This window comes from Danio rerio, chromosome 10, assembly GCF_052040795.2.
Source record: "Danio rerio strain M-AB ecotype USA chromosome 10, GRCz13ab, whole genome shotgun sequence".
NCBI lineage: Eukaryota > Metazoa > Chordata > Actinopteri > Cypriniformes > Danionidae > Danio > Danio rerio.
Window position 1 is genome coordinate 640,642 of NC_141030.1, and position 24,529 is coordinate 665,170.

A 24,529-nucleotide genomic window follows, 5' to 3' on the forward strand; every position below is an offset into this window, starting at 1 on the left:
TGTAATGCAATCAATCATTCGCAGCTTCTGACATTTTAATCAGACTGCTTATCCTTTCATCCTCAGCATTAATGTTGAGCCCTTGATAATGATAAATATTACTGTAATAATGAAGGATAATGATAGATGATGTTTACTCCTGGTTTTGTTAAAGCTCTAAAGACAAAGTTAAAGTCGTTTGACTAATTAAAGTCATGTTGTTGGCCCAATTTCCACCCAGCTTTTCTTTTTTTTTTCAGCTCAACTGTGGTGACAGACAATCATAATCTTTATATTTATTCATTCATTTTCCTTCGGATTAGTCATTATTTCACAGCGGAATGAACTATTCCAACATATCCCTTCCAGCTGCAACCCAGTACTGGGAAACTCCCTTACACACTCCAAATTGATCAATTCCTCTATAGCGCATGTGTTTGGACTGTGGGGGGAAACCGGAGCACCCGGAGGAAACCCACACCAACACGGGGAGAACTTGCAAACTCCACACAGAAACACCAACTGACCCAGCCTGGACTCAAACCAATGATATGCTGTGAGGCCACAGAGCTAACCACTGAGCCACCGTGCCACCCTTATCCTTATGTTACAGAAAAAAATGGAGAATATAAAAAACAACTTTGTTTTACCGTCTACTTTGCATGAAATCAGAGGTTATTTGCTTATTCATATTGCATGAATAGTTTGATAATGTACATCTTGTGTCATGTTATTTGCAGACAGACATAATAATGGTCACTCAAAGGTACTTTTTAGGTTCGTTTGGGCCAACACATTCTCACTCCCAACTCGTCATATACTGACGCTTGGTCAGGAACCCTCGGCGTAAGTTATTGACGCACAGGGTACCCCTTTAGCGTCACATTTAGACGTGCAGGGATTCCCTATAGAATTTGTACCTGAGCCTGAAGCGTCATAGGGAGACGCTGGAGGCTCGTATAATTACCAATAGATGTTAACGCACTTTTTAAAACCTGATTTACGCCTATTATCGCAGTTTTCTTCTTTTAAAAATATGTAATTTTTATTTTGTTCATGAAAAGCGTCTGTAAACTGGGTCGAAACTACTGTATAAATAAACTTCGGTCCACGTGACATCCCTTCACGGTGAGTTTAACGCCGCTCTGCTATTGGTCAAACTGCATCAACGGTGAGTTCTCAGATGAGTTCAACTGTCAACATTAAATAGTATGTTAATGCTGCATAATGTATTTTTATTGGAGATTAGTTGGTGTTTATAAATATTTTATCATTAACTTTATATTTAATGAGTGAAAATATATTCGATTGTCCAGTTTAGGTTAACTATAAAACTATACTACTAATAAAACTTTGATTCATTCATATTATTTATTATTTTTTTACTTTAAAAATATTACATTTCAAGTACTAAGTTTAAAAATGTTTTCGGCTGATCTTTTTTCATTTTAAATTATTCATTGAAGTTGGGGTCATTGTATGTGGCGATCTATTTTTTACAGTCTATGCTCGCTATCCCAAGGTTCATTGCGATCCCAAGGTTCACTGCGGTTTTCCACAAGGTACGTAAAAAGTAAATAAAGACGATTTGTTGATAAAGCATGTACTGTAAACTAGCGACGTTATCCAATTACATCAAGTTCATTTATTAAAAACATATTTTTCTCAAATATAACGTTGGTCATGCATAGCTCAGAACAATATATACATTTTAAGATGAGGAACAGTGTTACCAGATTGTTGTTTTCCACAATAGAATTCGTGCAAAATCTATATATAATATGCAATATGCAACTCTAATAATACAAATGTATTCGTAATTGTTTCAATATTAAAGAACATCAAGTGTTTCCAAAGGTTAATTGTAAAAACAATTATTTTCCATGCCTTTAAAGGAAAAAAGGCAGAAATTTTGGCCGTCTGAGCACATTTTTAATTTAATTTAATTTTTATTTTAATCTACCACACACACACACATATGTATGTATATGAATATTTTTTCTTTGCTCTTTTCAGGTTCTTTAGATTTCTTTAAAAATCCAATTTTGTTTTCTAATAAGCAAAAAGTAAAGCCACTTTACCCATGTCTATATGTTAAATTGAACTTGTCTTTCTCTCTATCTCTGTTAACACATTTGTATTTGTTTGATTAATTCTTGTGTCTTTCAGCCTGTTTCTGCCTATCACCATGAGTGATTCCTTGATACTCAGATTTTTCATCAAGATCTCAATTATAAGCTCAAGTCTTGATGACAACTTGATGATCTGCATGAAGCACCACCATGTATAGAGGGCCAAGACCACTCTGGAATCAGTCAAGGGTTAGTGAAGTTTTTCATTCCATGTATTTTAAATATCTACATTGTTTAGGCATATATGATTGTATGAGATAAAATGCATTTATTCGTTCACTACTATTGTAATAACAGAAAGAGACGCATTAGTTTTACTATTACTATTGTTTATGAAAAACATTATAAACTACAGTATAAGCTCACAAAATATTGTGGCCTAACTGTTTAAAACTATTTGTTCTGGGTGTTGATAGTGGCCAACCATTTTTTTTTTCTTTTTCAGAAAGTATTTTGTTTTGTCTGATTTTATGACAACTTATAGGCCATCAACTGTCCACATTGGGGTTTAGGAAATTAAACTACTAATGCTGCTTGTCTACTAGTCTTAGGATAAGTTAGAATTGTTATAAATGTTAATTTCTTTGTTGTTTTTATCTGGCACAGCTCATAGGAACTCCAATCTTCCCAACTGTGAGAGGGCCTTGCTCCAGTGACTGTTGGTGTGTACTTTAATGTTTCCATTAGTCCCTGTATCTGTAGATCTAGGTGACAGTGGGCTAGAGTAAAAATTTGTTTTTATTTAAACTAAGGCATACTGATGGCCTTTTTTATCTCAGATTTGGTCATGCAAGTATTAATATATCCTAAAATATTTTTATATTCTTTCCATTGGTGGAAAAGAGTTTGGTATAATTATTTTTAATAGACTGCCAAGTTCTCACCAGACATTTTTCTTAGATATTCTTGAGTGGGAGTCTGTGCAATACAAGGTGGATAGTATTTGCAAGGAAGAGCCCTCTATCTGTCTTGCTTCCACACTAGATATACTGCCAATTTAAGTAGATGTGAACCATAAGTATAACCATTTCATGAATGCACAAGGTACTTTAAACTGTATGTGTTGAAACTAAATTAACAAGAAAACAGCTCTTTGATGTTCACCTAGTAAAATTAGATTAGAAGATAATATTTTGAAGGTTTGTTTACAGCTAAGGATTAAGGATTGACAGGAAGATTTGTGGACTACATCAACTAATGACACTACCTCCAAAGAGTTGCAAAAAGCTGTCCAAAGTTTCAGCACCATCTTTAATCCCATGATTTTAGTGTGTTTCATGCCTAAGCACATGAGTTTATATCTGAGATAGATGAACTATATGATTATCTTAAACTGATCTACAGGTAAATGCCAAAACTTATTGGTTTACTTATTTGCTTGTTTGTTTGTTTGTTTGTTTGTTTGTATATGTTAACCAGGTGAAATGGAGTGAGGCATACCAGGATATGCCTGGTTTTACTCTTGGGAAGGAGGTTGAACAGTGCAATATTTCTTCTATAGGATTGCAGTGACCAGACATGCTACTGTAACTCTCATGGTCATGTGCTGGAATTAGCAGATATTCAACAATTTGGCCATCTTGCCGACCTATTGATATCAGAAGGTAACGATATCCAGTAGAATTTGTTTTAGTTGTTCAGTAACCTATTTAAATAGTATTGTGATTTTTGATTGCTTATCACTGTAGACCACAACAGCTCTGCAAAGCAAGTTGGAAAACAGAATCCATGAAACTGGCAGTGACCGGAAACCAGTTGGAAGACTTTGGTCTGTGACGTAGAGGAGTGGGCAGAGGGTGAGGAAATTCTTATTAATATTAAATGTAGTCATGAAAAATTGTAACTGTTACTATTACTGTCATTTTTTCAGTAGCAGAAGCAAAGACAACAAACAACAGATATGGCATGGTATGTACACTAGACTTCTGTCAGTGTTGATTATTTAAAAGTTGATGTATAATCCTTGTTATACAACTTTCTTTTTATAAATATATTTCAGACTCTGCTGACCCAGCAACAAAGAGGAGGGTGTTCAACATCATCCTGCTAGTCAGGATTCTTCAGGAGAAGCAGAGGATTCTTGTGGCAGAGATGGCCAACCACTATAAATACCTTTCAACTCATCCTGGTTCCTTCAAAGAACTTTCCTGCTTGTTTGCTACTGAAAAGTATGTATTTGTATTATTTGGCACAGACATAAGCATAAGGTTACCCAGTCCAAAGGATGTTAATATATTTTTATGTTGTTGTGTTCTTCTTTTAAGATTCGACATGTGGCCTAAACGAAGAGGGGTTAAAAGGTCTATGGATCATCATTCTCAAAAAGCAACAAAATAACTGAGAAATAAACAACAATATGATGGTGCAATCTAGAGACCTGCAAGGTACCTGCAAGTTTTGGCTGGAGCAGAGAACATAGATTTTTTAAATAAAGCTCCAGCTGATGAGTATGACATTGACTGTGGATTTTCTTTTACTGTAATCCAGAAGAGGATGACCTTAACCCTGAATCTAAAGCATGTAATAAAATCTGTAAAAAAAATCAAATAAAATTTTCATCATCTATAACCAAATTGTCGTCTCTTTTTTTTTAAAATACCTAGACATGTACAGTATGTAAGCATTCCTCTAAAATCAATCAGTGTTGTAAATTAAGAGCATTATTGTATGCCCAACTGCTTACAACATATAACGATTTAAGGAACTCTATAATAAAATAAAATTATTACATTAAATGACATTAAGAGCTTTTAAAATATTAATTTTATGATACATTTTTATGATAAATTAAATTTTTGCATATACTTGGCCAAAAAATGTACATTATTATGGTCAACTGCTCAGATACCTCCAGTCAATATGTGGCTGAGTCAGGCAACCAGACTTCTACCTCTGAACAAATTAACCTATGATTTACATCAAAGATCTGATGGATCCATTTGGTCCTCATGGATTTTTCTTTAAAAAAAAAAAATAAATAATAATCTCCTTTTATTTTTGTCTTTACTTTGAAACATTTGTATTAATTTGTTAGAATGTCTAACAAAAAACTACTGTACTTGTGAGATAACAGTGCCACTGTTGTTATGCTGAAAATAAAAAATAACTTTGTATAATGTTTTATTGAATGCAAGATAAAAAATAAAATATTTTCCAAGAGATGGATTGCGGCTGGAAGAGCATCTGCTGCATAAAAACATGCTGGAAAAGTTGGCGGTTCATAGAGCTGTGGCGACCCCTGGTTAATAAAGGGACTAAGCCAAAAAGTAAAATAAAATATGTATTTTTTGTAGACATAGAACTTCACAGTAACTTATAAGTACAGCACAGAACTTTTTACTTCTAGTTTAGATAATTTAAAGGTTTGCATATTTATTTTGTTGGTTCATGGCTATGTATTTTTAATCATTTTGAACTATTCACAGCATTTGAAAGGATATCTTATCGTCATTGTTACCTTATTTCTCACTATTTTCATGATTCTTACAATGCAGCAAATCTTAAAATCATTTGATCATAAAGAAAATAATTAACAAATTAACCCACATGCAGGACAAAGACATGATGTGGAATCATTATTTAACACAAAGTTCATCCATTGTCATCAAAACATACTGTTACACAAACAGTTGAAGATTTAGAAAGTAAAAATAATCAGATAAAGACTGGTTTTCAAACAAATACATGTCTTTAAAAAGGTTATATTTATAAACATTTACATATTTTAAGAGCTTTTATCCATATTTCAAATAAAGTGAAAACAATTAAACATCACATAATGACCATTAATGAAACACACTTACAGAATTACATCCACACATTTTATTCTGAACTCATAATATTTGTGATGAACATAGATCACTATTGCTAATAACTTGTGATTAAAGAGGATACTAATGTTTAGCTTATTTTTACAGCTTTTTTTTTTTTTTACCACAACTGTACATGTGACAATACAATTTCTTGTCCATGTTGAAGATAATACATCTACATATGTTAACTGCCCTTTCACTCAAAGGGGATGAGTAGAGCCCCGTAGAAAAGGAAAAAGTATTCACATTTCAAACGAGAAATGAGTGAGAGAATATCAGCAAGACTATTATCTATGCTATGTTCAATAAATAATGTTGGATATAATAGTCTGATATATACTGATCGAGTCAATAAAAGCTGTTTAAAAAAATACTCATTGTAAAATAACAAATTTATGTCTGGCATTCATATATGTCATAAATATATACACAATGACCTTATTCAGATAGTCTTTAGTTCATTAAAAATAGTATTTGTTCCATTTTATTACAAAAAGGCTTTAAACTACATTACCCACAATCCTTTGTCGCTGTATAGATGGGACGGGAAAGACATGGCGCTACAAATTGTAGTTCATTGAAAGCTGTAGTTAGGGTTAAGTTTAGGGTTACGATCTTGGTTAATCGGTAACTATTTGAAACACAGCGATAACTCATTGATAAAGGACACTGTTAGTAAAGTGGCAAAGTTGGCAAAACATAGTTAGCAACACGAAGGATCTTTTAATTTGGCTTAGAAGTTATAGTCCAATCACAATGTCGCAATCTACGTCACACTTTGTCTCTATTTGGTAATCTTCCGGTTGAAGGTAGATTATAATAACCTTATAATATAACTTAAATATCAAAATGTGTATTAATATTACATGTTATTTATTGTCTTATTAAAAATACAAATGTATATTTACCTTGAGATTCCTTTGTGGGGGTAACCTGATGTGCAAAATGATCATAGTAAAACCAGATCATAGGCAGTATAGTAAATTTGAAACGAATAATAAAATAATAAAAAAAAGCATCATGTTTGAAAACATTTCCAGCATTTCCTGTAACTAAACCCTGCATCATGTAGGTATACAAATATAAATATATGTCAAACTTAAATGACAAATATAGTGCCCATTAAATAGTAAAAATAGTAGTTCATTGTAAATGAGTATGCAAATAAACACAATACATTTTTAATGAAACATTTATAATTTATTTATAATGCCACAAAAAAAAAAAAATCACGCAAACATGCAAAAACCAAAAATGTATATATATTTATAACAGTTTTTAATGCAATAATATATTACCATACATATATAAATGATTAAAAACAATTATAATTGAAGGAAATTTATATTTTGTATTATCATTATTATATTTGTTTTGTGATATTTATTCATGTCATACATCTGGTATGTCAAGCTCAAGTAAAACTGCACTGCAAAAAATCTTTTAAACGATGCCTTTGGAAATGCCATTATAATAAACAGCTTTCACAACAACAAGAAGTCAAGTTCATGACAAATGCAAATTATGTTTATAATAACAACTTTCTGAACTTAAACATCAAAAGTAGAATAAGTTCAAAACATATTCAAGTATTTACTGAAGAATAGCAAAAACAATTTGTACAAAACATGGAGAACCAAAGTGTGCTTGGTGAGTCCAGGTGTTTATGCTGACTAGACTGTCATATTGCAATCCGGTTAGCATGAGGAGACTTGGGCGTAAAGTGTCAGCAATTCCTGGAGGGCTCCCATGTGTTATTCCAGGTTTTGCCACTGTAAAGTATTAGAAGTGCACAATATCATTACTGAACAAAGAATGAGTGTTAGGTTTCATTTAGAAAGTTCAGTGATATTTATTTATATATGTAAAGTGTCATTAAACCTGGCACTCTTGAATTAACTGTATAATAGGTTAAACATTTTTCAGCATGTTTCCATGTATTCCAAGCAGATCTGTCAGTTCTACAAACTCAGAGATCAGGAAAGTGACTGCACTTCTCATTATGAACACCATTATCCTTCTCAAACATTTTTATCACCACTGATGTCCACTGCTGTAGTTTTCATTGAAGGGAATGCTGACACAAATTCCAGCAAGTTTTTTTTTAAATAGCAGAATATGGGTATTATTGGGCCAAAACCTTAAAAAATATAAGATGCAAGATTTAAATCTTGATGAACATATTGTTAATTCACTTCTTGCAATTGAAAACATACCTCATGTTTGACTCATCAATTATATGAAAACTACTACAGCATACAGTGCTCCACCCTAAAAATATTTCTAAATTATAACAAGCTTATTGTTTTACAAGGCTAAACATTTATTTTATGCCTGCATGATTCACTGCTTTTACTGTAAACCATTACACTCTTAACTCAAACTAGTTGACTTTATTAGAAAACTGCATAGAAACATGTTGCCTTAAACCCTTTATGTTTTTACACAAGGTGAAACTAAACAGCCCTCTTTAAATTAACCTAGAACCGTTACAATCTTCTTGGACTTACAGTAATATTTTAATTCAAGTATGGCTGTTAAGTTGTACCTTGTATAAAATGTAAGGGGTTTAAGCCACTGGGTTTCTATACAATTTTCTAGTAAAGTCAACTAGATTGGGTTAAAGGAATAGTTCACTATTTACTCTCCCTCAAGTGGTTTGTGTTGAACATGATGGAAGTTTTTGAAGAAAGCTGAAAAGCTGAAAACATTGACATGCATAGTAGGAAAAAACAAATACCATGGAAATTAATGTTTGCAGGTTTTCATCTTTCTTTAAAATATAAATTGTGTTTAACTGAAGAAAGCAACTCAGACATATTTGGAAAAAGTGAAGTATGAGTCATTAATGACAGAATTTTCCTTTTTGGGTGAATCTCTTTAAGAGTATACTGAAAGAAATGTCCTACTCCATGTAGCTAACTTCAGCTGCATGTGTAGCCCCATAAGTACTTATCTAGAAATCAAAACAATAATCACGTTAGTCCCATTTTAGGCCTTTTATATCATATTGGCCACAGAATGGACTACTTAGTGTTGCAATAAAAAAATAAAAATAAAACTATGACTTACCACACAATACAAGACAAACAGTGAATTTTCAGCTCTGCCTTTGCTGTACACAAGATGAGGTTCCAGCTTCAACACTGATCTGAGATGGGCAGTTGTGCAGCTCTGTGAGGTTGTGACTGTTCAGATGCAGTGCTGTGAAGAGTTCTTTATTAAAAGAAAGTACATTCTTTTAAAAGCTGTACATAATAACAAAGAAAATACAATGATTTTAAATAATGATTAATTCTGAACAAAAACCTTACCCTTAGTCAAGATGAATTCATATGTCAAAAGTTTCTGCATCTAAAATGAATAAAAACAGATGTGACATTAGTTAAACCCACTAAACTACTAGATACATCAGTACTGCATTAAGCAGTTGTAAAGTAATGTAAGTGTAGTCCAAAATGAGCCTTAATCTGTTTAAGATAATGATTTAAAAAACGTTGCTTGTGTTAAAAACAATCCAGCCACTTGTAATACATATGATCAATGGTAAATTTCTGAGAAGGTGCAAGGTAATCCTTGAGTTTTACCATTGCCATCCTGACTGACATAATATTTGACAAAGAAGACAGCTTGTTGTGCCTCTTTACCACAATTTAGAGATGATAGATTCTTTCTTTTATTAAATAAATTGGTAAAGGCCAAATTATACTTGTAATAGTGTAAGATATTCATTGTGACATACATCAGCTTAAGTTTAAGTTATACTTGAGCTTTTGTTATGTTATATATATATATATATATATATATATATATATATATATATATATATATATATATATATATATGTGTGTGTGTGTGTGTGTGTGTTTTATATATATATATATATATATATATATATATATATATATATATATATATGTGTGTGTGTGTGTGTGTGTGTGTGTGTGTGTGTGTGTTTTAAGAAAATAATTGTTTTTACAATGTAGCCTTTAAACCTTTGGAAACACTTGATGTTCTTTAATATTAAAACAATTACGAATACATTTGTATTATTAGAGTTGCATACTGCATATTATATATAGATTTTGCACGAATTCTATTGTGGAAAACAACAATCTGGTAACACTGTTCCTCATCTTAAAATGTTTTTATTGTTCTAATGCATGACCAACGTTATATGTGAGAAAAATATGTTTTTAATAAATGAACTTGATGTAATAACATAACGTCGCTAGTTTACAGTACATGCTTTATTAACAAATCGTCTTTATTTACTTTTTACTTACCTTGTGGAAAACCGCAGTGAACCTTGGGATCGCAATGAACCTTGGGATAGCGAGCATAGACTGTAAAAAATAGATCGCCACATACAATGACCCCAACTTCAATGAATAATTTAAAATGAAAAAAGATCAGCCGAAAACATTTTTAAACTTAGTACTTGAAATGTAATATTTTTTAAAATAAAAAAATAATAAATAATATGAATGAATCAAAGTTTTATTAGTAGTATAGTTTTATAGTTAACCTAAACTGGACAACCGAATATATTTTCACTCATTAAATATAAAGTAAATGATAACATATTTATAAAAACCAACTAATCTCCAATAAAAATACATTATGCAGCATTAACATACTATTTAATGTTGACAGTTGAACTCATCTGAGAACTCACCGTTGATGCAGTTTGACCAATAGCAGAGCGGCGTTAAACTCACCGTGAAGGGATGTCACGTGGACCGAAGTTTATTCATACAGTAGTTTCGACCCAGTTTACAGACGCTTTTCATGAACAAAATAAAAATGACATATTTTTAAAAGAAGAAAACTGCGATAATAGGCGTAAATCAGGTTTTAAAAAGTGCGTTGACATCTATTGGTAATTATACGAGCCTCCAGCGTCTCCCTATGACGCTTCAGGCTCAGGTACAGATTCTATAGGGAATCCCTGCACGTCTAAATGTGACGCTAAAGGGGTACCCTGTGCGTCAATAACTTACGCCGAGGGTTCCTGACCAAGCGTCAGTATATGACGAGTTGGGAGTGAGAATGTGTTGTTTGGGCACTAATATGAGCCTTTAAGGTACCCATGTGAACTCTTCGGGTACAAATATGTTGAAAAAGTAGTGCCCCAGTGACAGCCCCTGTACCTTTATTTCTGAGAGTGCATCATTGCTCATTTGTGAGCTAGTAGATGTAAAATGGAGTATTTTTTAGCTTTTGTTAATTTAAAGTAATAGTCAAAACTGATATATGCTAATTGTAGAAGACTTTAACATCCCCATAGATGGCGCTAACGATACATTAGGGCTTGCGTTTACAGATTTATTGCAATCACTTAGGATAAAGCAAAACGTTGTTGGTTCAACCCATTGCTTAACGCACACATTAGATCTAATTTTGCCTTATGGAATTGAGGTCATTGATGTATTTAACACAAAGTGATGATATAACAGACCACTACCTCTTACTATATAAGCTGTGTTTACCTGAAATGATCAGATCCGCACAGATATATCGCTCCGGTAGAATTATCCTCCCGTCTACTAAAGACGAATTTACTAATAACTTTATAAATGATTAATATTAAAAGAGGTTTAATGTGAATTCATTAGGTTATAAAGTATTTTTGCAAAAAGTGTTGCATGCAGAACTGTTGCAAATAATTTATTTGTGTTGAATTTAAACAAACAAATTAAGTTTAATTGTGTTCAACTTAATTTGTTTGTTTAAATTCAACACAAATAAATTGTTTACAACCACTTAACATAAAAAAACTGAGTAAATCCAAGAAATCATCTTTGAATAATTTTTTTCAGTGTATTCTGTGCCTCTGAATTGCTGTATTTACATTTCTGTCCTGTTTCGACTTCTGCAAACAGCCGAATTGCTCATGCGTATCTCATCACATAGCATGTTGTTAGGACACCGGGTTACAATGTGACCTGCTCACCTAATGTTTACGCTCGTAATATTTATATTATTTACTGAATAATGACCTCATGTGGAACTCTGAATCTGCTACTGTCCACTGGGGGTCGCTGTTTCTTAAATATCTGCAAATATATGCTATCTTTAGAAAAATCAAATACTTCAAGCAGCTTTAAGTCTGATTTATTTTATCGCTCCGGAAGAATATCGTCCCGTCCACTTAAGACGAATTTACAAATACCTTTAGAACTGAATTATTAATATTAAAGAGGTTTAATATGTATTCATTAGAATAGAAACCATTGTGCTGGAGTGCAGTGAGTGCACTATTCTGTGCCTCTGAATGGCTGTATTTACATTTCTGTCCTGTTTCGACTTCTGCAAACAGCCGAATTGCTCATGCATATCTCATCACATAGCATGTTGTTTGGACACCGGGTTACAATGTGACCTGCTCACCTAATGTTTACGCTCGTAATATTTATATTATTTGCTGAATAATGACCTCATGTGGAACTCTGAATCTGCATCTCATTTTGGAGTCTGCTACTGTCCACTGGGGGTCGCTGTTACTTAAATATCTGCAAACATATGATTTATTTTATAGAGTGGCTAAAATTCAGTCCCTTTACCCCACACATTTCCCAAATCATGTTCGGGGCTCGCAAAATCTGCTAGCCTAAAGTCCCGGGGCTATTGTTTTTGTCAGTCGGCTACCAAAATTTATTAACAGCGTGCTTGGCGGGCTATCTAGAATACCCCGCTGGGCAAGGTGTATATCGATTTTGGTAAACAATGGCCCTGGGACTTTGGGCTACCAGATTTCGCAAGCCCTACAATAATTATATTACAAATTAGCTTAACAATAATTGTGCATTCATTAATTTTCCTTTGGCTTAGTCTCTTATTCATCAGTAGTCACCACAGCGGAATGAACCGCCAACTATTCCAGCATATGTTTTACGCAGCTTAGGCTTTCATTCAGGTGATTCAGGTGGTATAGATCTATAAGTCTCTTTTTTTTTCGTTTTACTGTAGTAAGACTTTTATAAAAGTGGCTTATGTTGTGCATTTATTGCCTAATATTTATTAGGCTAATATTTTTTTATGTTTTTAAAGTGTTTAAGTTTTTTAATCAAGCTAAAATCAGACAACTGCTGCCGATAATCCACAACAATATGCTGGTGAAATCAGTCATGCTCTTCTGCTCTGGAGAATCTAGCTTCTCAATCGCTTCATGGTTTTGTAATCACTCTCAGCGCTGCTTTTCTGCAATTCTCAGGCAGTTTTTCAGCTATGAACTGCTAAAATTGATTTCTGTGCTGATCAGAAATGTTAATTAGACAACAGTTAAAACAGATGAATGTGATCCCAGCTACACAATTATGTCTGTTCATGACTGCGAACGATGCCTCGTCTTGCGTCAGACTTTAAACATGATCTGCCTCGAGATGAATGTCAAGCACTTCATCATTCAGCATTACGGGGGAAATGTGCGCAAGCTGACATTTAAGCGGCGAAATGAATTGCTCTCCTCGAAAAACAATAGATCTATTATTGACAGCAGAAGCGCTTCAGAGGAAATTGCAGGAAAACTTCACACACCTGCAGCAAATTACAGCACAGTGAGAATCCCGCTGCACTCACAGTCATATAATTTCCCAAGAGATGCTGAAGCTGCCTGTGTTTCTGACCGCGCTGGAGGATGAAGGATTATTTAGCTGGAGTATTAGACGTGAAAAGCAGAGTCTTTGGAGCTGCTTAAACCTCAGACGTACTTATTGTTTACAGTACATCTAATGCTGTACGTTTACAGACAGCACAATCAACTTGAAATAATCGTGACTGTACTGCAGGGGTGGCGATGGATGAACCTCTGGTGAAAGACTAATGTCTTCTATCTCTTAAGGTTTCTTTTACAGCATCAATAACGTAATTGAATCTAAATCTAATCAGTTAAAAGGGACTTCACCATTCATTTAGTTGCTCAAGCGTAAAACAAGATGAAAGACCATTTAAATGAAAGCACCTTCAGGAGCCGTGGTTTGAAACCTCCGTGAAGTTGACCCAACACAAAATGCCGGCAAAATAGTTTTGTTTGTGCTGTAAAATTATTTGTTTGTGCAGTTTTGGTTTTTGAGATATTAAAATAATATTTGTAGGTCATTCAGGGGTCACACAGCACCACCTCAAGCTTCAAATTCATCCTTAATAGTTTGTTCTGTAGACTATCGAAAAACTATGTGGGGCTGATAATGTTGAGCTTAAAATGGTGTTTAAACAATTAAAAACTGCTTTTATTCTAGCCGAAATAAAACAAATGAGACTTTATCCAGAAGAACAAATATTATCAGACATAAAATTTCCTTGCTCTGTTAAACATGTCAGTGTCAATTTTATTTATGCAGCACTATTATACACAACCAAAGGTTAACCAATGAGCTGAACAATACAAATCACAAAGAACAAGTGTAAAATTATAGCTAAAACAAACAATTCTCACGGATAAAATGCCAAATCAAAAAGATTAGTTTTCAACCTAGATTTAAAAAACAGACAGGGATGATGTAGACCTAATACAGACGGGCAGAGCATTGCACAAGGTAGCACCAGCTACTGCCAAAGCCCGCTCACCTCTGCATTTCAGCCTCGACTTTGGGATGTATAATAGTCTCTGGTTAGATGACCGAAGAGACCTACTAGGCTGATGTTCATGTATGTATGTATGTATGTATGTACAGGGCCGGAGCAAGCTGAACTGCTGCTCTAGGCAGAGGACGATCATGCTGCCCTCAACCCCAATGTGAAAACGAAAGTTATGAAAATAAACTAAGGTGTCGCGGACCTCTTTTCCAGCGCACAATGCGCGGATATAGGCCTAACTGAGGACGTGCGGGTGCTGAGGGAGGGAGGGAGGGTGGTGTTGCGGAGACTGTGCTCTCAATTCTGCCGCCCTATGCGCGGATATAACTGAGGACACGCGGGTGCTGATGAAGGTGTTGCTGACGCCGCCCTCTCTATTCTGTCGTCTATGCGCGAATATATCTGAGGACGCGGGTGGTGAGGGAGGTGTCGCGGATGCCGCCCTCTTTATACTGCCATCCTAGGCGGCCACCTAGGTCGCCTCTATGGACGCGCCGGCCCTGTGTATGTATGTATTTATCTATCTATCTATCTGTCTGTCTGTCTGTCTATCTATAAAATATGTATGAAATTATTTACCATTAGGCGTGCAATCTGAAACAATGACAATGACACAAATCCTAAAAACAAAGCTTCTTTATTTTGTTCTCTTGTCAAGACAAGATCTGAAACGGTAGGGATTAAGCCAAAGGAAGGTTGCATATTTCTTATTTTTAACGACGATCTTACTTTCTCTTTCTCAGATTTCACTCCCTGGAGCAGGGGTGTCAAACTCAATTCCTGGAGGGCCGAAGCCCTGCACAGTTTATCCAACCCTGCTCCAACACACTTACCTGTAGGTTTCAAACAAGCCTGAAGGACTCAATTAGTTTGATCAGGTGTGTTTAATTAGGGTTGGAACTAAACTGTGCAGAGCTGCGGCCCTCCAGGAACTGAGTTTGACACCTGTGCCCTGGACCATCTGACATCATGTACCTCCCTCAGGGCATGCGTTAGGGCTTCCTCTACATAATAAACCTCAAACACAGATTGCTGTAAAACTCGTCAATGGCAGGGAAGGGTTTTTTGTCGTCACCGGTGATGAAAGAGTTAAGCGAAAACATTTATTGATTTGACGCATGTTACAATACCAGCCGTACATGTAAAGCACAAATAATGTCCTTCAGTTCAGTCACGTCCAGCGGATGCCATCCTTGAACCAACCTCCATCATTGGAAGCTGCTTGCTGTTCTGTCTGTTCTGCTGCTCCGTCTGTTAGATGTTTGCTCTCACTTTCTTTTGCAGTCTGAAGTGCGCCAAATGCACATGCTGCAAACCCCCCCCACCCCCCACCCTTTTTCATGTACTGTAATGATTGTGAGGAAACCGATGAGACGTCATTTTTCGAGACACTTAAATGCATCCCGTGCGCTGGATATGCCATGTCTATAAGTCATGTAAAACTATTAATTGCGAACAGAATTAAATATAATCTGATTATATGGTTTGGAATTGGATGTTTTATGAGATTATTAAAAATTTTTTGTGATTATTTTGCTTTTAATTAAGAATTTTGCAGGATCAAAAAAATGTTCGACTTTAGTTTGATTTAGCGTTGGATTCAGCGATCACGGAATCGTGAAAAACTCGGGGGTCTGATTCATCTATGTTAAACATATATTGTGACTCGAGAACATTGAGTTGTCTCAGCGAGTGATTGATTCATTCATGCATGTGCACATTTGTGCAGGTGGAGGAGAAGATTAGATCATTTCTCAAATCTACCATCGGGTTTGAGTTGTTCGTTCATCACAGAACACACAGAAGACAATCATAAGCAGTCAGAGCCAGAAAAAGATTTGATCCGTTCATTTGTTGAGTCCTCAGGTTTTGGCAAGGCAAGTTGACTTCTATAGCACATTTCATACACAGTGGCAATCAAAGTGCTTTACATAGACAGGAATAAAAGAGAAGAATGCGAAAATAAAAGCAACAAAGAATAAAAATGATGCAAAATTTCAGATTTAAATGGGTTAAACAGGTTTTAAAGGAGTAAAACAGAAAAGAAAGACGATAGTGTGATCTCTCAGACACACCGTGCTCATTCAGTAAAGGCACAGCTAAACAGATGTGTTTTAGGTTTTAAGTCTCTTTACATGCTGAACATGATGAATGAACAACTCAAGAACACAAAGACTCAAAAGCTGAACTAATCATGGCTGCTTTCGGCTCAGACTGTGCTTTGGTGAAGCTTATACGAGTCTGTCAGTGTCGGGTGAACCAACGACTCAAATGTCAGGAGAGCTGAGCTGAGCTAATCATAGACAAAACAGCAGGTAAACAATAATCGAGTGTTTTCTCTTTCTTCCAGCGTTCTAGTTCTGACTTGTCTGTAGTGTGATCAACATTCGGGCTAGTTGTAGATGAGTTCGGAAGCAAATCGTAACATTTTAATAACATTTTGGCAAACTGAACGAAATGGCTCATTCATGTTGACGAATGAAACTCAGTAGAGTCAGAGAACGGTTTTGGTTTGATAACCTGTACTGGTATCTCTTTTCATGTTACTAGTACTCACTCGTTAGATGCTAGTACACTTATGTTCATTCATTCATTCATTCTCTTTTCGGCTTAGTCCTTTTATTAATCCACAGCAGAATGAACCGCCAACTTATCCAGCACGTTTTTACACAGTGAATACCCTTCCAGCTGCAACCCATCTCTGGGAAACAGTACACTTGTGTATTAGATACTAGTACTCATTAGTTTGATACTGGTACACTTATGTAGATACTAGTACTCATTCATCAGATACTAGTACACTTGTGTAGATACTACTCATTTATTAGATGCTAGTACTCAATCGTTAGATACTAGTATCTATTTAATGTCTCTGAGGAATATTTTCAGTAGCTTGTTGAATCTCTGCCATGAAGAATTAAGGCAGCTTTGAAGGCAAAAGGGGTCCAACCCGATACTAGTAAGGTGTACCTAATAAAGTGGCCGGTGAGTGTATATTTTTGTGCAATGCCTTGCTCTGTTAAACAATAATAGAAATAATAATAAATTTGATTTCAACTGTATATTCAGTGACTTTCCCTGTTTTTGAATGCTGTAGTATTGACTTAGTATTGCTATCCTGATTATTTAATTACTGTATTAAAGTCAAAATTTTGTAGCATTCACTGAATCCCCCACAAAAGCATGCATTAACCCCTCATCATTTTATGCTGAATGATTAATAAATGACATTATTTTGAAGAGCACATTGTTTTGCGTTGTTTCTCAAACTTTTCCTTCTCACCGTTCTGCTTTCATGCTCCCTGTGTAACCTGTTTTTGTCTCATTACAGAAGTAAATGAGCTGTGATTGTGCTTTCATGCTGACTTGATCGATGTTCTGCTGTTGCTGGATGAGCTGTAAATGACTGCGAATAAGATTTCTGCATACGGGCCAGGTTTTCCAACATATGAAAGTAATATTTATATTAATATCACTGATATTTCTGTGATGAGAAGAAGTAAACAGCGCATGAAGGCAGTCATTTATCATGCAGCAACACAATATGACGTGTCTGCACTGGACATTGTGAGATTTTAATAAGAGTTTGTGTGTTGTTTATATTTTCATTCATTCATTTTCTTTTCGACTTAGTCCCTTTGTTAATCTGGGGTCGCCACAGCGGAATGAACCGCCAACTATTCCAGCATATGTTTTACACAGCGGATGCCCTTCCAGCTGCGACCCATCGATATTAAAAAGGCTTTATTTGTTATTTATATTTTCTGATTTATTATTGATTTATTACTTTTCATTGCATTTTTGTTTAGTTATTTGCATATTTTATTGTCAGTAATTTATATTCCAACAACACAATACGACTGCGCTGGACATGAGATTTTAATAAGGGTTTATTTATATTTCTTATTTTAATTATGATTTTAATTTCTGATTTATTTATTTTTATTATGACTTATTCATATTTTTTATTGCATTTTTGTTTATTATTATTTGCATTGTTTGTCAATCATTTATCATGTAACAACACAATCTGACATTTCTGCATTGGATTATATTTTCTGATTTATTATTTTTTAATCCCGATTTATTCATTTTTTTATTGCATTTTTGTTCACTTATTTACATTTTTTTCATGCAACTACAAAATATGGCATTTCTGCACTGGACATTGTGCAGTTTTCATAAAGGTTTATTTATATTTTCAGATTTTTCAATTTTAATAAAGATTTTAATAAAGATTTTTATTTTATATTTTAATTATAATTTACTGCTTTTTTAATTGCATTTTTGTTTATTTACATATTCATTTGTCAGTCATTTATCATGCAACCACACAATACATTACTGTACTGGACATTTTATTAAAGGTTTCATTCATTTCACTTCAGCTTACTCCCTTATGGGCTCGCCACATTAGAATGAGCCGCCTTAATAAGGGTTTAATTCTTATTTATATTTTTTATCATTTTATTTCCAAGAGTATGTTTGCATTTTTATTTATTCATTTACATTTTTTTGACAGTAATTTATCATGCAACAACACAATACGACAATTCTGCACTGGACAAGATTTTAATAAGGATTTATATATACATATATATATATATATATATATATATATATATATACTCTTTTGTCAGTCATTTATCATGCAACAATGCAATCATTGTATTATATTTGTATATTTTCTCATTTGGTGACGCAGTGGCGCAGTAGGTAGTGCTGTCGCATCACAGCAAGAAGGTAGCTGGTTTGAGTCTCGGCTGGCTCAGATGGCGTTTCTGTGTGGAGTTTGCATGTTCTCCCTGCGTTTGCGTGGGTTTCCTCCGGGTGCTCCGGTTTCCCCCACAGTCCAAACACATGCGGTACAGGTGAATTGGGTAGGCTAAATTGTCCATAGTGTGTGTGTGTGTGTGTGTGTGTGTGTGTGTGTGTGTGTGTGTGTGTGTGTGTGTGTGTGTGTGTGTGTGTGTGTGTGTGTGTGTGTGTGTGTGTGTGTGTGTGTGTGTGTGTGTGTGTGTGTGTGTGTGTGTGTGTGTGGATGTGGATGTTTCCCAGAGATGGGTTGCAGCTGGAAGGGTATCTGCTGTGTAAAAACGTGCTGGATAAGTTGGCGGTTCATTCCGCTGTGGTGACCCTGGAATAATAAAGCAACTAAGCTGAAAAGTAAATGAATGAATGAATGAATGAATATTCTGATTTATTATTTTTTATTTCAATTTATTTATTTTTGTTCATTTATTTACTTTTTTGTCATTTATTTTTTCATGCAACTACAAAATATGGCATTTCTGCACTGGACATTGTGCAATTTTAATAAGGGTTTTTACTTTAATTATGATTTTACTTAATATTTTAATTATAATTTGTTAGCTATTTTAATTGCATTTTTGTTTATTTACATATTCATTTGTCAGCTATTTATCATGCAACTACACAATAATTCTGTACTGTACGTTGTGCGATATTAATAAGGGTTTATTTGTTATTTATATTTTCAGATTCTTTTAAAATGTTATTTTAATTCTGATTTATCTGCTTTTATTAGCATTTTTGTTTGTTTATTTACACCTGTGGTTGTGCAGTGTGTGCTCATGGCTCCTGCTGTAATATGTCATCTTCAGCAGGTCACACTGATGTGAACAGCATTACGCTTTTATTTCTGAACATTGTTTGTCTTGATTTAGCAGAGCTGACAGATCACATGCGGGATCTTTAACTAAAGTATGATCCTCAGACAGGCTCAGGATTTGTTTCTTTTGATCGAGTCATTATTCATTATTAAACATGAATTAGTCATTATTAAAAACATCTTTGCGTGCCAAATAGTTATTATAATATCATCTTTATTCTCTGTATTTAAATTGCTTTTACATTATTTCCACTGAAATGTCAAATTGTTGAAGTGTAACAGAGATTATATGTGTGTGTGCATCTAGAAATGAAGGTCTCCAAGGTTTCTGTTTGTCCTGTAGTTGTCAGTGTTCCCTCTGCCGTTAGTTTAATGAGTCGCATTAAAGGAGTATTTGGTTCATTAGTCTGTGTGTGTTTAAGCTGCAGTGTTTGCTCTGCTCTTTGTCCTAATGTGACGCCAGTGTCAGATCCCTGTTTGTGTATTCAGCTAGTTTGTTTTTATAAATCAGTCTCCTGAGCGTGACTGTTGAGAATGGACATGACGGAGGTCTGAATCCTCACTTAATAATAGCACACACTGTGAAACAAATCAGTAAATGAGCAGTTTTCTGTATTTTTTTATTCATGTTTTTATTCTTCCACGTTTATTTCTGTCTTTATATTGCACTATTATTATCTCACGAGAGTCATTCACGCCTGCTGTTCTCACGTAAGTCCACTAGAGGCCGCTGTGGACTGACTGAATGACCGACCTATCGACTGACCCACCCTCCTCCTTACCTTAAGCCAATCACAGTGTTTTCAAAAGCAATCCAGAAAAAAAGAAAAGCCCTCGCCTGATTTTTACCAGGCTTTCCAGCCTGATCTCACGAGGAAACGTAAGTAATTTATGTTTTGTCAGTTTAGTGGCTAAATTGTACGAATTCAGTCGTATAAAAATGTACAATTTTAAAAAGGAGGCGTGGCACCCAATCCTACCCCTAACCCCAACCGTCATTGGGTGATGAGCAAATCGTACTAAATTGTACGAATTAGATTGTACGAATTCATACGAATTCGCCGCTAAATCAAAAAGTTACGAATCGTCGTGAGATTGCGTTGGGTTTTCAGATTTTACCACATTCTCACCCAAATCGTACTAAATTTTACGAATTATATTGTACGAATTCATACGAATTAGCCACCAAATCAAAAAGTTACGAATTGTCGTGAGATTGTGTTTTTAGATTTTACCACGTTGTCACCCTGATATTTACTTGTTTATTGTATTTTTTGGCTTTTGTTTTTGTCTTACCTGCTTTCTGAAACCGTTCTTCACCTAAACTCAAAGCCTTTCGTTGCAGTCACATCTGCTCTGTCTCAAATCTGCCGATGTACGCGGTGAGCCACTGAGCAAACTTTTAAGTTCGGGAAAGCCGGCCACTTGGAGGTTAGTGGTCAGCTGGTAAGCATGAAAAGGAACAGTGTCATACCGCTCTGTAGCATTCGTTTTAAAGACGAAATACAGACACGCATTCCTCTGGCTACATAATTTACGATCTCCAGAAATGTGTATAAGGGTACATTTTCAGAATGACCCTATGCTGCAAATATATTGCCTGAGGAACGCATAAAAATATTCATTTCCAAACTGGGGTGTACTCGATAATGTTGAGCGCTGAATATTGTTCAGTATGTGAACGCTGCTCTGTTTTCTGTCTATATCTGTGCTGAATCTCTGTGGAGCGCAGCTGGAGTCTGAATAAAGGCCTTTGCTAATGTCAGCGGTGTATTACTGTCAATCCTGCGTTCACACACTCCACCTTCCCCACAGCAATAACCGCAGCTCTGTTTCCCATAGGGGTGATCATTTAGGAAGCGTCCCATCATTTGCACCGCATGAATCCGGTCTCTCCATGCGCCTCTCGCTGGGTTTCATACAACTTGTTTCATGCATTTTGGATTATGGCATAAAAAGTAGAGGTGGGAATCAAGAGACTTCACCATCTGATTCCAAAACAGTTTACTAATATTATTTCAAAACGGCTAAAATGTCAGTAAAAGTCACTTTGGTAAACTGTAGAGTTGAATTTACATCATCAGAAGTGGACTGAGCAGAGATCAACATCCCATAATGCATGACACAAAACGCACTAAAAATACAAAAATTGATTTTTGAACTATATTAAAACTACTAAAATGTCAATAAATGTCAATTTATCCAATTTTAATTAAAAAAAATTTAACTCTGCAGTTTCACAGAGCAGATGTTGACATCCCATAATGCAGTTCACCACCACAAATAAGCACTGAAGTACTGAAACTGTTCATTAACAGATATTTTTACACTGTATATTAATAATATATCTGAGGCTTGTGATGATAGTGAAAACACAATGCAGAGGTCGACAATCACGACACCTGAAGCACACTCACACTTGCACAGTGTTTTTCCAGAAATAAGCAGTGTTAATAAGAACTGGCCAATATATAAAATCTAAAGTCAGATTGTTTTGCATAGCACAGGGCTTAGTGTTTCTCTGAAAAGTGTCTCTGTATAAAAGCAATCGTGTTGGGGATGAATAGCGCTGCACGGTGTTAAAAAAAATCCGACATTGCCCTATTTTATTTTGCCTTGATAGAGTGCAGTATGAATATAATCTGACCTGATGCTTTGAACAGCTCTATTTGGAAATACTTCATTCATTTAGATTGATTTGGATGATCAAGTCTTTTTCGGTACATGAATTATAATATATTACAAGCTAAATAAATAAATAACCAGAGCATTTGGACAGCGCCCAAAGAGAAAATGAACTCTTTCCTGGTGTGATGATGTGAACAGAGGCAGATTAAAGGCCAGCAGCACTAGGATGAGCCACATTAGTGGATACAGGTTCACACCCCGCTCTGGGGTGCAAAAATGTCCCATTCCAGGAGCAAAGTCCAAGTTTGAAGCACTTTTCTTCTGTTCAGAGCTCGTGCCCAAATCCTCACGACCAAATCTGAATACAGAATCAATCCAGAAACCCAAATTTCCCCCATCCCTAACAAAAAATGCCTAGTAGAAATTCCAAGATGTGCGCAGCTCATTTATTAGAGGAGAACAGACGCCACAGTGCAGCAAACTCCACTCCTCTCAGTGATACCTGTGCAGGTTTATCAGGAACTGAGGAGTCCATTCTCTTTAGTTTCTCATTAGATGTAAACGTTTATTTACAAATATTTCATGTGACAATGCAGTTTTGTGCATAAATTGAATCATCATCTTTGGATGTAAACACAGCTATAGTGTCTCAGAGATGCTATCAGAGCATAGGATTCTTTAAAGAACAATCTTACAGTGAAGCTGGCTGATATTTCAGCTCACACTGACACCCGGTGGTGCCTTTACAGCAGTGCGGGTCTCAATTAATGATTCCTTTATGTTTGTCTCTGTTTTATTTCTGTGCATGCTTATTTAATTTTAGGGAATTATTAGCCCTGCTGTATATTTACCCCAATTTCTGTTTAACGGAGAGCAGATTTCTAGACATACAGTAAGAGTGTTAATAACTCATCTCTAATAACTGATTTATTTTCTCAGTATTTCCTCTATTATTTGTTCTTCTGGAGAAAGTCTTATTTGTTTTATTATCAGCTGGAATAAAAGCAGTTTTTAATAGTTTTAAACCCATGTTAAGCTCAATATTATTCACCCCTTCAGCAATATTAGTGTTGGATTGTCTCCAGAACAAACCACTGTTATACAATGACTTGCCTAATTACCCTAACTTTACCCTAATTACCCTAGTGAAGCCTTTAAGTGCAGGCCCGTAGCCAGCCTGGTGAAAGTGCTGGTTCTTTTTTCTCAAAATATGGACTTTTTTTGCAGTTATTCACCTTATTTTCTCTGTAATTATGATGTTTAAATACTCCAATAAGTGGCATAAGCACTATTTTTAGCTGGGTTAGCTTGTTGTATCCTCCACTTTTAATGTACCAAAAATATTTCCTAAATATTTATAATAAACCAATGTTAAAAAAGAGCTTCGGGATTTTCTTCTAGCCTCACTTGAACATTCATCCAACAGCAGCCTAATTAGTATAAACGTTTTGATAACACGACTTCATCAGGGTAACCTGATGTAGCCGCAGTTTTAAGGAACAGCCATGTCAATAAAGGCTTTTTATTGTTTTTTCCGCGTTTTTTGAGTGCCTTGGACTGATTTTGATGTTTATTCTGATGAATCTCTTACACAAAGAGCACTGACACAATATTTAAGCGACCCCTGAAAACTTTTTGATTTTGTATTTTTGTACACAGCCTAATTAGTATTAAAATGAACTTTAATATGCTGCTTTTGGTGCGTTGGACCTTTTCATTGGTCATTTTTTCTCTCAAGAATAAGGTTCAAGATTTAGAATAAAAGTTAG

At 35.0% G+C, this 24,529-nt stretch overlaps 2 long non-coding RNA genes across 8 annotated transcripts; one reads left to right on the top strand and one right to left on the bottom strand.

The window, feature by feature from the left end:
• The first annotated feature begins 1,505 nt into the window (after window positions 1-1,505).
• LOC101884200 (uncharacterized) lies at window positions 1,506-4,684 on the top strand. 6 transcript variants are annotated; one of them, XR_015500655.1, is made up of 8 exons: window positions 1,506-1,541; window positions 2,149-2,300; window positions 2,718-2,773; window positions 3,531-3,715; window positions 3,800-3,907; window positions 3,982-4,019; window positions 4,111-4,279; window positions 4,376-4,684. It is a non-coding gene; the product is annotated as an uncharacterized LOC101884200 (long non-coding RNA). The 6 variants fall into 6 exon arrangements; XR_015500657.1 differs by having other exon boundaries at window positions 3,985-4,019; XR_015500658.1 differs by having other exon boundaries at window positions 3,613-3,715.
• Window positions 4,685-7,163: 2,479 nt separating this feature from the next.
• Window positions 7,164-10,358, bottom strand: LOC137496550 (uncharacterized). Of its 2 annotated transcripts, none has more exons than XR_015500662.1 (4): window positions 10,210-10,358; window positions 9,238-9,277; window positions 8,996-9,127; window positions 7,164-7,695 (listed from the first exon to the last, which is right to left on the bottom strand). It is a non-coding gene; the product is annotated as an uncharacterized LOC137496550 (long non-coding RNA). The 2 variants fall into 2 exon arrangements; XR_015500661.1 differs by having other exon boundaries at window positions 8,996-9,139; window positions 10,210-10,356.
• Between the last annotated feature and the right edge of the window lie 14,171 nt (window positions 10,359-24,529).